The following is a 13,792-nucleotide window of genomic DNA, read 5'->3' on the forward strand; positions in this document are numbered from 1 at the left end:
AAACAAAAAAACACGTTAGCACTCTGGGGGATCGGCGAAGGGAGGGTCCCAGGAGGAGGTGGGGTCCCGGGACAGTTAAAGATTTGTATATGTCCAAGTATTGTATGCAACCTTGTCCTTTGGAATACAGTGCAGCGCACACTTTACTTCAGCAGAGCTAAACTGCAGAGGGACGGGTGTTGAGTGCAGTGGGTACTAGGAGTCCCCAGAGCTGTCCTGTGACGGGGCAGGAGTGGAATTCAGTGGGTACAGACTGGAGGTGATTGTGGATAAGTGTGTTGGCAGTGTCTGCGGGGCGCATGGGAAAGTTTTTTGCTACAGCGGCTGCAGGGGAGGACGGGTGCGTAGTTGCTCGGTTTGCAGTGCTAGTAGCGCCTGGAACATGTCCGCTTGGCACTCCATAACGTTTAAGAGCCACTCCGTGGCTTCATTCTGGCAATCCACCTTCCCCTTTCAGTCCCTCTTCTCACTGTCCCGCCACTCCTTCAGTTCTTGTTTTTCGTCTGTGGAGTGCATCATGACATCACACAGAAAGTCCCCTTTAGTTCTTTGTGGCCGCTTTCTAATTCTGCACAGCCATTCAGCCGGCGATGATAAAGAGGGAGGGTGGGCTCCCAAGTTCATATCTCTGAAGCCAAAATGCAACATTTTACAGAAGCAGTATTGGTTGCAACATACAGATCTCTGATTCAGTGATTTAAGACACTGCCGCTATTCACATATCTATCCCTAACTAGCTGACCCCAGTCAAGCATATATGAGCCACAAGACCCCCAAAATGGTGAGTAACCACAGGGGTATGGGAAATTAGTGTTCCAGGGCCATACTGTCCACTGGGCAGGTGGCTCATGGGGAGAGCCAGCACTGTTGGGGGGCATTATAATAATTATTGCCCCCCACATTTTCCACAGGCTTTGTTCATTATGGACAATATCTCGCTGCTGAGAATGAGCAGGGAATCAAGGGAGGGTCTTCTCCAAGACTCTTGCATAAGGGCCAGGGCAGAAGCCACTCACCTGTGTGCAGCAATGGTTCCCTCTCTTAATGGGGCAAGAAACAAAGCAGCCCTGCCAAAGAACCTGTGGCAGCGGATTGCTCAGTATCTCCATGAGAGTTTCCTGGAGCTCTGAAACAGATTCCTGTGAAGTGAGGGAGTCCGTCAACACCCTGTTCTGCCGCTCAGACTAGGCACATGGTGGTACGTGCATCATACAGACATAAGCCTGCTTTCTGCAATCCTCCTGCTCCTAACAACTTGCCTCAGTGATTCCCAAAATCAGAGCCACTTACCAGGGGCCTCCTCTCCTGTTTGCGCTTTGCCAAGCTCTGACAGTTGTGACTGGCTAGCCTCTTCTGGGGTAGAGAAGAGCTCCTGGCTGCATGCATCTCTGACCTCCGAGTTGTCCTCTGCCTTTGGGTCTCCCTCCCCCTCCACATCCTCGTCCAAGATTTCCTCCTCCTGGCTCGGTAGTGGAGGTGGGGTTGCCACCAAGTATCATGTCCTGCTCTTTGTAGAACTGGCAGCTCATGGGCGCAGCGGTTTGCCTCCCATGTCATGGGGTAGGCATTCTGCAGCTCCTTCACTTTCACCCTGCACTGCAGCATGTCCCAGTCATGGCCCCTTTTTGTCATGCATCGTGAAATCTGTCTGTAGGTATCATAATTCCTACGGCTGGAGCGCAGCTGGGACTGGACAGCCTCCTCCCCAAATGGTGATGAGGTCCAGTAGCTCAGCGTTGCTCCAAGCGGGGGATCGCCTGGTGTGTGGAGCAGGCATGGTCACCTGGAGAGATGCGCTGAGACCACTGCATGCATCAGCAAGCAAACAGGAAGGGGACTTTCAAAATTCCCAAGAAATTTACGGGGTGGGGCTGATGGTTGGTTGGTCACCCGAGGGCAGGGCAGTAGAGTTCAAACCGATGACCAGAGAGGTGAGGACAGGCATTGTGGGACACCTCCTGGAGGCCAATCACTGTAATCGCCACAGTGTCTACACCGGCACCGTGGCGCTGCAGCCCCGGCGCAGAAAGCTCTACGCCTCTTGTCAGGGTGGTTTTTTTTACAGTGCTGTAACTGCGCAGTTTTGCGCACCCAGTGGCGTGGCAGTGCGTGCATCTTGGGAGTTACAGCGCAGAAAGCTGCTTTACTGTGCAGAAACTTGCCAGTGTAAACAAAGCCTGAGTCAGCACAACCTTCCTATAGTAAAGATTAATGTTCTGTGGTCACTGGTGCGATCAAACTCTTCGTTATGGATTTCCTTAAGTTATCATTGGGGGGGGCAGCATTGGTTGTATAAGTACCTTAACTGTGAATTTCCTCCATGCATTCCAGTACTTTAGTTTCTTGAAAGATGAATCTTTGCTCTAGATTTCCAGACTTTCTAATGGTGGGGGGAGATGTTAATCTTTTTTTTTTTTTTCTTGATGACTGCATTGATTTTAGTAAAGGTTTTAATCCTTAAATTACTGCTATGCACTCTCCACCCTAAAAAAGGGTTTTGTTTTTTGCCTTAAATTTCCTTTATCCCTGTAAATAGCTTTAACATGGAACTAGGAAGAATAGTGGACTTGAGTTAGAGAGAAAGCAAGGTCATTCGCTCTCTTTCCTGCTGGTTTCCTATGTTCTGCAAGAGGGGAGCACCTTTCACGTAGACATGGGCTGGATGGGGACTTCCTCCTTTGATCTCAGGAGATATGTAGAAGGCAGAGGGGTGAATAGGATGATCATAATAGCTGGGAGAGGGAGCAACACATCAGTGGCTGTTTCCATTCTTTCTGCCTGCAGACCTCTTGAAGCCCATGTGATGATTCCTACTCCAGCTGAACTTTGGAAGTGTGCAGGAGTTGAGGCCTCCACATGGGTAAAGGCATAAACCCTAATTCAGTAGCATCACCTGTAGACCCTTAAGAAGCTCATTGTTTGTCATCCCCTGCCCCAAACCTTCTTTTCCTCCCTCATGAATCTTAAAGGACTCATTGGGGTCCCCTCACAGCTAAGGGCAGCTCATTCAGCTGGGGTTAGGTATGATCAGAAGGGAACTTGGTGGAAGGCATCAGAGCAGGAGACATTCTCCTCTCTCGTTTCTTTGAAGCTAAAGACTAAAGAGGAAACCACCTCTCCTCTGGTTGCTTTGTTCTGCTGCCTAGCCCCCTTCTCTGTTAGCTGCCAATGAGGCTCTGCAACTCCTGGCAGCCTAGTCTTCAGTTTCCGTTTTAAAATAATGACGTCAAAATATATCAGGGACTTAACTGCTCTACTGGAGCTAGAGTTTCTGAGCAAGTTCCTTGAAGGAGAAGTTGCTGGGATTTCCACCACCGGGAAAGGAAGTGGAGTGTTAGTTGAGCCTCTCGCATGCATCTGACAAAGTGGGTATTCACCCACGAAAGCTCATGCTCCAGTACATCTGTTAGTCTATCAGGTGCCACAGGACTCTTGGCCACTTTTACAGATCCAGACTAACACGGCTGCCCCTCTGAAGCTTCGCAAAGGCATGGCCTCTCTCTGCTTTGCTGCTGGCCTCCCTTTATTTTTCTTACTGACCTGGTTAGTTGGTGTCTGGTAAATCTTTAAAACACTGGGTATTTTAATGCCCTAAAGGGGAGGGGTGGGATGGGAAATAACTCTTCCCAGAATCCTGACTTGTAGTGCAGAAGTAACTCAATTATTGAATTACTAACTCTTTAATATTAATAGATTATGGGAACGACGATTAAGATGGAATACCATGGACTGCACTAATGTTTCTGGTTAGTTCTGCTGTGCAGTAGCTGAACAGAGACCGTATTCTTCTCAGAGTTATTTATGCACTGTGAAAATGTCTTAAGGACAGCTTCCTAAACGTCCTACTTTTCCCAAAACAGTAGAAGTCTGTCTAAATATAAAATATTTAAAAGTACAGGATATTCTTTAACATTAGTCATAATATTCATGGTGGAAACAAATTCTGGTACAAATCTTCTGGTTTTTCACATCAGATACTGTTGCTGTTTTTGAATTTTGCACTAATTCAGTTTGACACAAGGCTCCATTTTCTGATGAGGTTAGAGCTATGCTCTGTCTTGAAACTGCAGGAGCAAAGGAAAGTGCCTGATGACAGGAAGACTAGGGACATTTTTAAAGAGGGTAGTATATGAGAGTGACTGTGTAGGTGTTGACCAGATCCAGACTTGAAGGTCATGGGTTTAAATTTTGCATAAGACTGAAATTTTGCATAAGATTCTGAAAAAGATTTGGGGGTCGGGGTGGATAATCAATTGAACATGAGCTTTGTGTGACACTGTGGCCAAAAGGGCTAATGAAATCCTTTCATGCATAAAGAAGGGAATCGTAAACAGGAGTAGAGAGGCTATTTTACCTCTATATTTGGCTCTAGTGTAAATGTTACTTGAATACAGTGTCCAGTTCTGGTGTCCACAATCCAAGAAGGGTGCTGATAAATTGGAAAAGGTTCAGAGAAAAGCTACGAGAATGATTAAAGGATTAAAAACATGCCTTATGGTGACAGTGTCAAAGAGAAGGTTATGAGGTGATTTGATTACAAGTATCTACATGGGGAGAAAATATTTACTAATGGGTTCTTCAGTCTAGCAGAGAAACACAATCCGATGGCTGGAAGTTGAAGCTAGACAAATTCAGACTGCAAATAAAGTGTACATTTTTTTAGTGAGAGTAATTAACCATTGGAACAACTTACCAAGGGTCGTGGTAGATTCCTCACCACTACCATTTTTAAATAAAGGTTGGATGTTTCTCTAAAAGATCTGCTGTGGGAATTATTTTGGTCAAGCTCTGTGGCCTGTGCTATACAGGAGGTCAGACTGGATGATCACAATAGTCCCTTCTGGCCTTGGAATCGATGATTCTATAAAATATGCCAAATTTTCCCTTTTTCCTATAGGACAAACCCGTCTGTATGGATTGTGTCTGTGCTTCTGCTGTTGCTGTCTGTAGCATCCCCCTAATAGGCACATAAGTGAGTGCATGCTCAGTCAATCACTGCACTGCTCCTCTTGGGGACACACTTGTAATGTCTTTATCAGTAGAGTTAAAATGGTGTAAGAGGACCAGGCCCACTACTTGTAGGAGCAGCAGTGACATTAAAATTATTCTTTGCTTTTGCAAGAGTGCAGTGGATGATGTGGAGTTACATATAATGCATCTAAATCTTAAGGGTCCATCCTGCTTTAATTGGAATGAAGGGAAAAAGAGGTGTGATTTTTGATTTCACTTACACCAATTGTAGGTTGATGTAATTCCATTGGTTTCAACAGTTACTTCTAACTGAGTGAGATCCGAAATGGGCCGAAGGAACTATGTTGGTCTTTCAAGCTAGCAAAATGAGTTTGGAAAAGTGTACCTGTGTGCACAGTAGTTGAGAACCAGCTGCTAATCCTAACATTATTTACACCTAACATTTAATTGTAAAACATACTAACAAAATACTTAAGGAAACTAGAACATAGTGTTAAGAGATACTTGTTACTTTAGCACTGTGCAATGTACAATTTTTAATGTGAAGTAAGGTGGTTTCAAAATTGTTAAAACACTTTTGTGCCCTGAGACTTTTTGTATGCTAAGTTTCATCAGGGAGCAAATGATTATTGCTAAGCGATTATGAAATTAGGGACTTACAATGGAAAGTCCAACAGCAGTGCTCCAATACATGGAAAAAACACACAAGAAAGCTTTTCATATCTTCTCCCACATGGGAAAAGTAAATATTCTCAAGTATGAAGGGCATTCCACCAGAATAGTGTTAAGATTGGTTTAATCAAGCAATAAAAACACACCAGTCTATACATTTTACTGAAATAATAAGTAAAGACACTAGAAGTGCACATGTTGGAAGAGTCAAAGCATAGTGAAGATTAAGGCTCTCTCTGGATTTTTGGTAGTCTCAATATTTGTATATTGCAAGTTTAGCTTTCATTTTAAAATGAGGTTTTTAGTCTTTCTGCTCGCATTGAAATTTTTCCAGATGTGACCCACTGAAATGCTGACTTCCGGAGTTGATAAACTCACTGAAACAGTAGCTTTGAGAGGTGTGAATTTAGGAGGGTTAATTCTGAAACCCAGTGACTGTTATATAAATGTCAGCTGCTGTGTTGCTAATAAAAGCTTTACTTCTAATGCGCTTTATTCAGAGTGTTTTGAGTTGTTTGAAAGGGCGTGCTACAAGAATACAGCTGCAAGATTTAGAAATGCCTATAACTTTGGTTTTTTTATTAAATATTTTATTTACTTTTGTTTGGTCTTCAACATTGGACTCTGAGGGAGACAGGTGATGTGGGAGGATTAGACCGTCTCTATAGAGGGGTGAATGTGGTACTCTCATGTGGGTAGTGAAAAGCTGAAGAAGATTGGAGAATTTTTTTTAAGGTAAATAAATCAAATTAATTTAAAACTACTCAAAAATACCAAATGTTCATTATTCTTGTATTTTGAGTAAGTTTACATAAAAGTAAATCCCACAGTATTTTCCAAAAATTTCGTTGGGTTCCGGAAAAGAAAATTCAGCAACTATCCGGAGATCTTATAGTAACATACACAAACCATGAGTTTATTAGTATTCTTGTGACTGTCAAACTTGTACAATCAAGTTATCTAAAGAGGTGATATTTTGTGTGTGTGAGAGACATACACTGAAGAATATTATTAATTATCCAATAAATCTAGTTTATATATAATGACATTTTTAAAGGTATCCTCTAGAAAGATTTTTGTTGACTTCACTAAATATTTTTTCTGTATGAAAAAAGAATCCTAGAATGTGGGTGGTGGAGGAGGACATGAAAGAAAAAATACAATAAATCTGATATCAGAGGGGTTACCTATAGAGGGCTGTTGTGTGAGTCTCTCACCTTCAGGTTCAAATTCTGCCTTGGATTAAAAATGAAAATTTATGGGTTTTGGTCTTGTTCTAATTCACAGTGAATATTTGTTCCTCAAGTTATAAGTCTGCCTAACTTGGCATGATTATTCTTGGCAGTTTATGCTCAAAAGAGGCACAAGATTAATATAGTAAGAGTGTTGTAGATCAGTTTTAGAAATGCTCTGTCAAAGCAACGTGTGGACATTTTTACAGTGACTGCTGCAGTATAAATCAAAAAATAAGGGTATTCTGCCGCCAGAAGGAATCTGGTGGATCCAGGGAAGCTCCATCCTAGTGACTCCACGGTAGTTTTTTTTTCCCCAGTTGACTCCATGAATTTCTTGCAGTTTGGACCAAAGAAGCAACAATGAAAGGCTGATGCCCTCACAAGATGTGAATTTACCTTCACTGAAGTTTCAGGAATTTGTGGGATTGGAAGGCTGTCTCTTTGGGACCCCATGTTCCTTCCCATTTGAGAGAGACCTTTCCAGAGTGTTTTGGGACCTGTGCCAGAGAACCACCTAAAACCAAGCCTGATTGGCCCAAAAAAACTTGTGAAAACCTCAAAAAAAAAAAAGGGGGGGGGGTTTGTTTATTTGTTTGGGTCTTGGTTGTTTTTTTTTCCAGCTTCCCCACAGGCAAGCAGGAAAAAATGCAGGCCACATGACTGCATGAAAACAGCTGTCCCATGCCACAAAAACAAGCCAAAAGTTACTTAAAATAATCTGATTTGGCAACCTCATGACCTTTCCTGTTACTATAGATGAGACACGACTACTTGCTTTTCTCTTATCACATTCAATCCTATTCTTCAGGAAATGGGTGAGGAGCATGTCATGATTACATCACTCTGCTGTTTACCAGACTTTCATCCTCCCTCTGTTAATTAATGCAATTTTCCTTGACAATACTTCAAAAGTAAAATCTGGATATTCATGTGGATATTGGAGCACTTTGAAGTATCAGCTTTTACCAGAGTTTAAGCTTTGTTCTCAGGACAAAAGTTCCAGAAGGAGACCTTATGGAATGCAGGCAGAAAGCAAGTAATATGTACAACTCCTGCTCCTAGAAAGCTCACTCTCTCACAGATAGGTGCTGCTTCGATTCAGTCCTAGACTGCCACCTTAATTCCAGGCTGCCTGCAAAGCTGTGTTGACAGAACTCACGCTGCACATGGGCAAATTCTGGGTTATCAAGTTGACTGGAGCCACACTGTGAGGTGTAACTTTTACCCTGCATAACTTTTGAAATATTGCTCCCCCAAAGGGACAGTGGTTGATGGACACTAGCTGAGATCAGTCCCAATCTGATGTGATAAGTTTGGGAATGATCAGAGCCATAGTACGTGGGCTCACTTGAAATTCATGCACTTTTTTTTATTAAAAAAAAACATGATTTTTAGGGGGCTGCATCTCAGGAACCAGTTGCTCCAAAAACCTTAAATTTGGACCGACATCAGACCCTAGTCCGACATCAGACCCTCAAAATGTACTTCATTTTCCAAGACCGTCTGAGAGAGCCTGGAGATCACAGAGCTTTAGAAAAATGAGCTGTTAATGAGGTAGTTCCAGTCTTAATTATAGTGGTGCTGCTGCCACACTCTAGTATTTCATGCTTTGTACCTTTATTGTTCTTGCCAAACGTAGAATAAGGTCCGATCATGTTTAATTAGTTGAAATTAGTCTGCTTTTGCAAAGCAGTATCTGAAGCATAACTGGTTTTCAAAGCAATACCAGGCACTCAGAGCCTAAAGATTTAAGTGGCTTTGGGCATTATTCTTATATACAATTAAAGCTGGGCAACATTTTCCAATGTTGTATCTGAAGAAATGGTGTTTTACCCACAAAAGCTTATGCCCAAAGAAATCTGTTCGTCTTTAAGGTGCCACCAGACTCCTTGTTGTTTTTGTGGATGCAGACTAACACAGTTACCCCCTGATACTTTCCAGAAAAAGATATACCAGGTACATTATATATCTGACATGACATGACTCCTGTGGAGGACTCTTTACCAAGTCATGTTTATTGTCAGCAAACAGATTCCAAAAGGAAGCAGCAAGAATTGCGTTTCTCTCTGGCATAGTGCAGTCATATCAGCAAAGTCCGAGGCAAGTGATAGGTGACAGTGACATATCCCAGCTAGAAAGGCAGTGTCTGACACATGTCTTTCACTTGTATGAGAAATGGAGCACCCAACATGCAATAATCCCAGTCCGATGATGCTCACACATGAACTCTCATTGAAATCATGCATTGGGAACGCAAAGATTGGGCCCATTTTGAACACTTCGTTTTCATTCTGTTAGGTTCTCTTCCATATGATGATCTAAAACAAAACTGAAAAGAATTTTTAAATTATTCTAACGACCTATATTGAATTATACATGATTTATAAAAAGTCCTATTTGGGGAAATGATGCAGAGCTCAAGTAAAAGAGCTTGGTTTTGCTCAAAAACCTTATTGTGTATGTCTACACTGCAGCTGGGAGGTGTGATTCTCAGCACAGGTAAACAGGTTCATGCTAAAAATAGCAGTGTGGACGGTGCAACATTAGTGAGAGCTTGGGCTAGCCACCTGAACCCAAACCCAGGGTTTGGACTCAGTTGGCTAGCGAGAGCCATCGAGTACTAGTTGAGTGCTAGCAAGTGCCGCAGTGTCCACACTGCTGTTTTGAGTGTGTTAGCTCAAGCTGAGCTAACATGAGTCTGTCTACCCATGCTGTGAATCACACCTCCCCAGTTGCTGTGTAGACCTACTCATTGAGGTCTGCGGGAGAGCAGAGTTTTTAATCCAGTTCAGGACTTCACCACTCTCCCACCCATGGTGATTTATCTTTTCTACTTTAATCTTTGGGGAAGGGAAGACCTACAACATAGAGAGGTTCACTCTTACCCATGAATAGGATTCATACAAATTGTCTTGTTTTCCATTGCCTTGCACTTTGTTTTGTCACTTACACATATATACAAAGTTTTTACTTGGGCATTAAAACTTTCTCAACACCCATGTTTCTAAGCCCTGATCTACACTATGGGGTTAGGTCGAATTTAGCCGCATTAGGTCAATTTTAAAATGAATGCGTTTACACAACCAACCCCATTCCGTTGACCTAAAGGGTTCTTAAAATCAACTTCTGTACTTCTCTCTGGGGAGGGGAGTAGCGCTAAAATCGAGCTTGCTGGGTCGAATTTGGGATAGTGCAGATGCAATTAGACGGTTTTGGCCTCCAGAAGCTATCCCAGAGTGTTCCAGTGTGACCACTCTGGACAGCACTTTCAACTCCGATGCACTAGCCAGGTACACAGGAAAAGCCCTGGGAAATTTTGGATTTCATCTCCTGTTTGGTCAGCGTGGTGAGCTCAGCAGCACAGGTGACTATGCAGTCCCCCCAGAATCGCAAATGAGCTACAGCATGGACCGAAAGGGAGACACTGGATTTGGTTGCTGTATGGGGAGAAGAATCTGTGCAGGCCAAACTCCGATCAAAAAGAAGAAATACTAATTATATATATGCCAAAAATCGCACAGGGCATGATGGACAGAGGCTACAACAGGGACACGCAGCAGTGCCGCGTGAAAGTTAAGGAGCTGAGGCAAGCCTACCAAAAGACAAAGGAGGCAAATGGTCGCTCAGGGTCAGAGCCCCATACATGTTGCTTCTATGATCAGCTGCGTGGCATTCTAGGGGGGGACCCTACCAGTACCCCACCACTGTCCGTGGACACCTGCAAGGGGGGAGTCTCACGCAACACCAAGGAGAATTTTGTGGAAGAGGAGGAGGAGGATGTGCAGCAGGCAAGAGGTGAATCCATTCTCCCTGGCAGCCAGGACCTTTTCATCACCCTGGAGCCAATACCCTCCCAAGGCGGGATCCCCGACCCTGAAGCCGGAGAAGGTAGATCTGGTGAGTGCACCTTTGTAACTACAGTACAGGGTTTTAAAGCAATAGTGTTTAATATTTGATTTGCCCTGAAGAATTGGGATGCATTCGTGGCCAGTACAGCTCCTGGAAAAGTCTCAGAGTAGCAGCCGTGTTAGTCTGTTTTCGCAAAAAGAAAAGGAGTACTTGTGGCACCTTAGAGACTTCTATACTTTCCACAATATGCATCCGATGAAGTGAGATGTAGCTCATGAAAGCTTATGCTCAAATAAATTGGTTAGTCTCTAAGGTGCCACAAGTACTCCTTTTCTTTTTGGAAAAGTCTGTTAATGTGTCTGAGGATGGAGTGGGAATCCTCCAGGGACATCTCCATGAAGCTGTCCTGGAGGTACTCTGAAAGCCTTTGCAGAGGGTTTCTGGGGAGGGCTGCCTTATTTCATCCTCCACGGTAGGACACTTCACCACGCCAAGCCAGTAGCAAGTAGTCTGGAATCATTGCAGCACAAAGCAGGGCAGCGAATGGTCCTGGGTTTTGGTCGCATTCAAGCAACATTTGGTCTATATCTTCCCGTGTTAGCCTCAGGAGAGTGATATCATTCATGGTCACCTGGTTGAAATAGGGGAATTTTTGTAAGGGAACAGTAAAAGGACCACGTTCATGCCGGGCTGTTTGTGCTTGGCTAAAAGGGATCACCCCGGAGAATAGCCACGCGGCAGGGGGAGGGGTGAAGGGATCATCCCAGAGAATAGCCACGTGGTGGGGTGTGGGGAGGTGTGTGCTGCACATCCACCCGAAAAGCGCAGCCCCTCCTTTTAATTGTGAAACCTAACCGTCATTGCTTGCTATGGGAAAGGATGGCGCTGTAGTTTGAAACCATTCCCACATGTTATGAAGGCATAAGAAGCCAATCCCGCGTACCAATAGGCTTACTATGGCTGCCTGGAAACCGAATTCTGTTGCCCAGCCATGTGTGATGTGTCACCATACCGGCAGGCGCTCAATATAAAAGGCAAAATGCAACCTTGTACCTAAAGCACATGTGCTGTCTGTTGTGAATTGCTTGATTCTCTGTGAAAGAGTCTCCGTTTTGTTCTCAGAAATGTATCATCTTGCATTTTACTCTCCCTTTTTATCTTCCCCTGCAGGTGCAAATGTTTCCATGCGCCCCCTATCATCTCCGTCCCTGAGGTTATCGCAGATTAGAAGGCAAAAAAAATGCACTCACGGTGACATGTTTTCCGAGCTCATGCAGTCCTCCCGCACTGATAGGGCACAGCTTAATGCATGGAGGCATTCAGTGGCAGAAGCCAGGAAAGCATTAAGTGAGCGTGAAGAGCAGAGGCAGGAGGCGATGCTGAGGCTAATGGGGGAGCAAACGGATATGATGAAGCATCTGTTGGAGCTGCAGGAAAGCCAACAAGAGCACAGAGCCCCGCTGCATCCATTGTATAACCGCCTTCCCTCCTCCCCAAGTTCCATATCCTCCTCACCCAGACGCCCAAGAACGTGGGGGGAGGCTCCGGGCACCCAGCCACTCCACTCCAGAGGATGGCCCAAGCAACAGAAGGCTGTTATTCAAACAGTTTTGATCTGTAATGGGGCTACAATAAGCAATGTGGCCTTGTCCTTCCCTCCTCCCTCACCCCACCCGGGCTACCTTGTCAGTTATCTCCGTTCTTTTTAATTAATAAAGAAAGAATGCATGGTTTCAAAACAATAGTTACTTTATTTCCTTTGCCAGCTGTGATTGAAGGGGGGAGGGTGGTTGGCTTACAGGGAATTAAAATCAACAAAGGGGGGTGGGTTTGCAGCAAGGAGAAACACACAGAACTGTCACACTGTAGACTGGCAAGTCATGACACTGGTTTTCAAAGCCTCTCTGATGTGCAGCACACCCTGCTGTGCTCTTCTAAATTGCCTTGGTGTCTGGCTGCTCCAAAATCGGCCACCAGGCGATTTGCTTCAACCTCCCACCCCTCCATAAACGTCTCCCCCTTACTCTCACAGATATTATGGAGCATACAGAAAACAGCTGGACTGGAGACCAGTTGATGGAACTGTGCAGGACCATTAATTGTATCCTGCTCCGAAACACCATGACTCTGGGCAACGTGCATTAGATTGTGGATGGCTTTGCACAAATGGGCTTCTCTAACTGCGGAGGGGCGATACATGGCACACACATGCCAATTCTGGCACCAGACCACCGAGCAACCGAGTACATTAATCACAAGGGGTATTTCTCCATGGTTCTCCAGGCACTTGTGGATCACCGTGAGCGTTTTACAGACATTAACGCAGGCTGGTCCGGAAAGGTGCATGACACGCACATCTTTCGGAACAGTGGCCTGTCAAGAAGCTGCAAGCAGGGACTTTCTTCCCAGACCAGAAGATCACCGTAGGGGAAGTCGAAATGCCCATTATGATCCTGGGAGACTCCAGCCTACCCCTTAATGCTTTGGCTCATGAAGCCATACACAGGGCAACTTGACAGCAGCAAGGAGCGATTCAAGAACAGGCTGAGCAAGTGCAGAATGGCTGTGGAGTGAGCATTTGGCTGTTTAAAAGCCCCCTGGAAATGCCTGTATGGGAAGCTGGACATGGCCAATGACAATATTCCTATGTTTATATCTGTGAGCTGTACGCTTCATCGTAATTGGGAAGGGAAGGGTGAAAGCTTCACTCAGGGCTGGACCACTGAGGCTCAGCGCCTGGAGGCTGAATTTGAACAGCCAGAGACCAGGGCTATTAGAGGGGCGCAGCATGGCTCCATAAGGATCAGGGATGCCTTGAGGCATCAATTTGAAGCTGAAAGCCACTAATATTTGTTGCTATGCTCGGGAGTGCAGTTCTTGTAATGCTAGGAGGTGATTGTGATTGGTGCAGACGATGCACTATGAAGGTTTAAGACAATTGCCTACCGTTTTGCGGGGCTCTGTTTTCTTTCAATTAATGGAATAAAGATTGTATTCACATCAGAACAATTCTTCTTTTATTAAAAAACAACCACCAGAGGAAAGAGCCTTGTGGAAGGCGTTCC

At 44.5% G+C, this 13,792-nt stretch overlaps 1 protein-coding gene across 2 annotated transcripts in view; it reads left to right on the top strand.

The window, feature by feature from the left end:
• The window catches only part of CDC42EP3 (CDC42 effector protein 3), a 39,248-nt gene that overhangs the window by 17,543 nt on the left and 7,913 nt on the right, over window positions 1-13,792 (top strand). The gene's annotated exons all lie outside the window — the stretch shown is intronic.

Source organism: Natator depressus, chromosome 3, assembly GCF_965152275.1.
Source record: "Natator depressus isolate rNatDep1 chromosome 3, rNatDep2.hap1, whole genome shotgun sequence".
Lineage (NCBI taxonomy): Eukaryota > Metazoa > Chordata > Testudines > Cheloniidae > Natator > Natator depressus.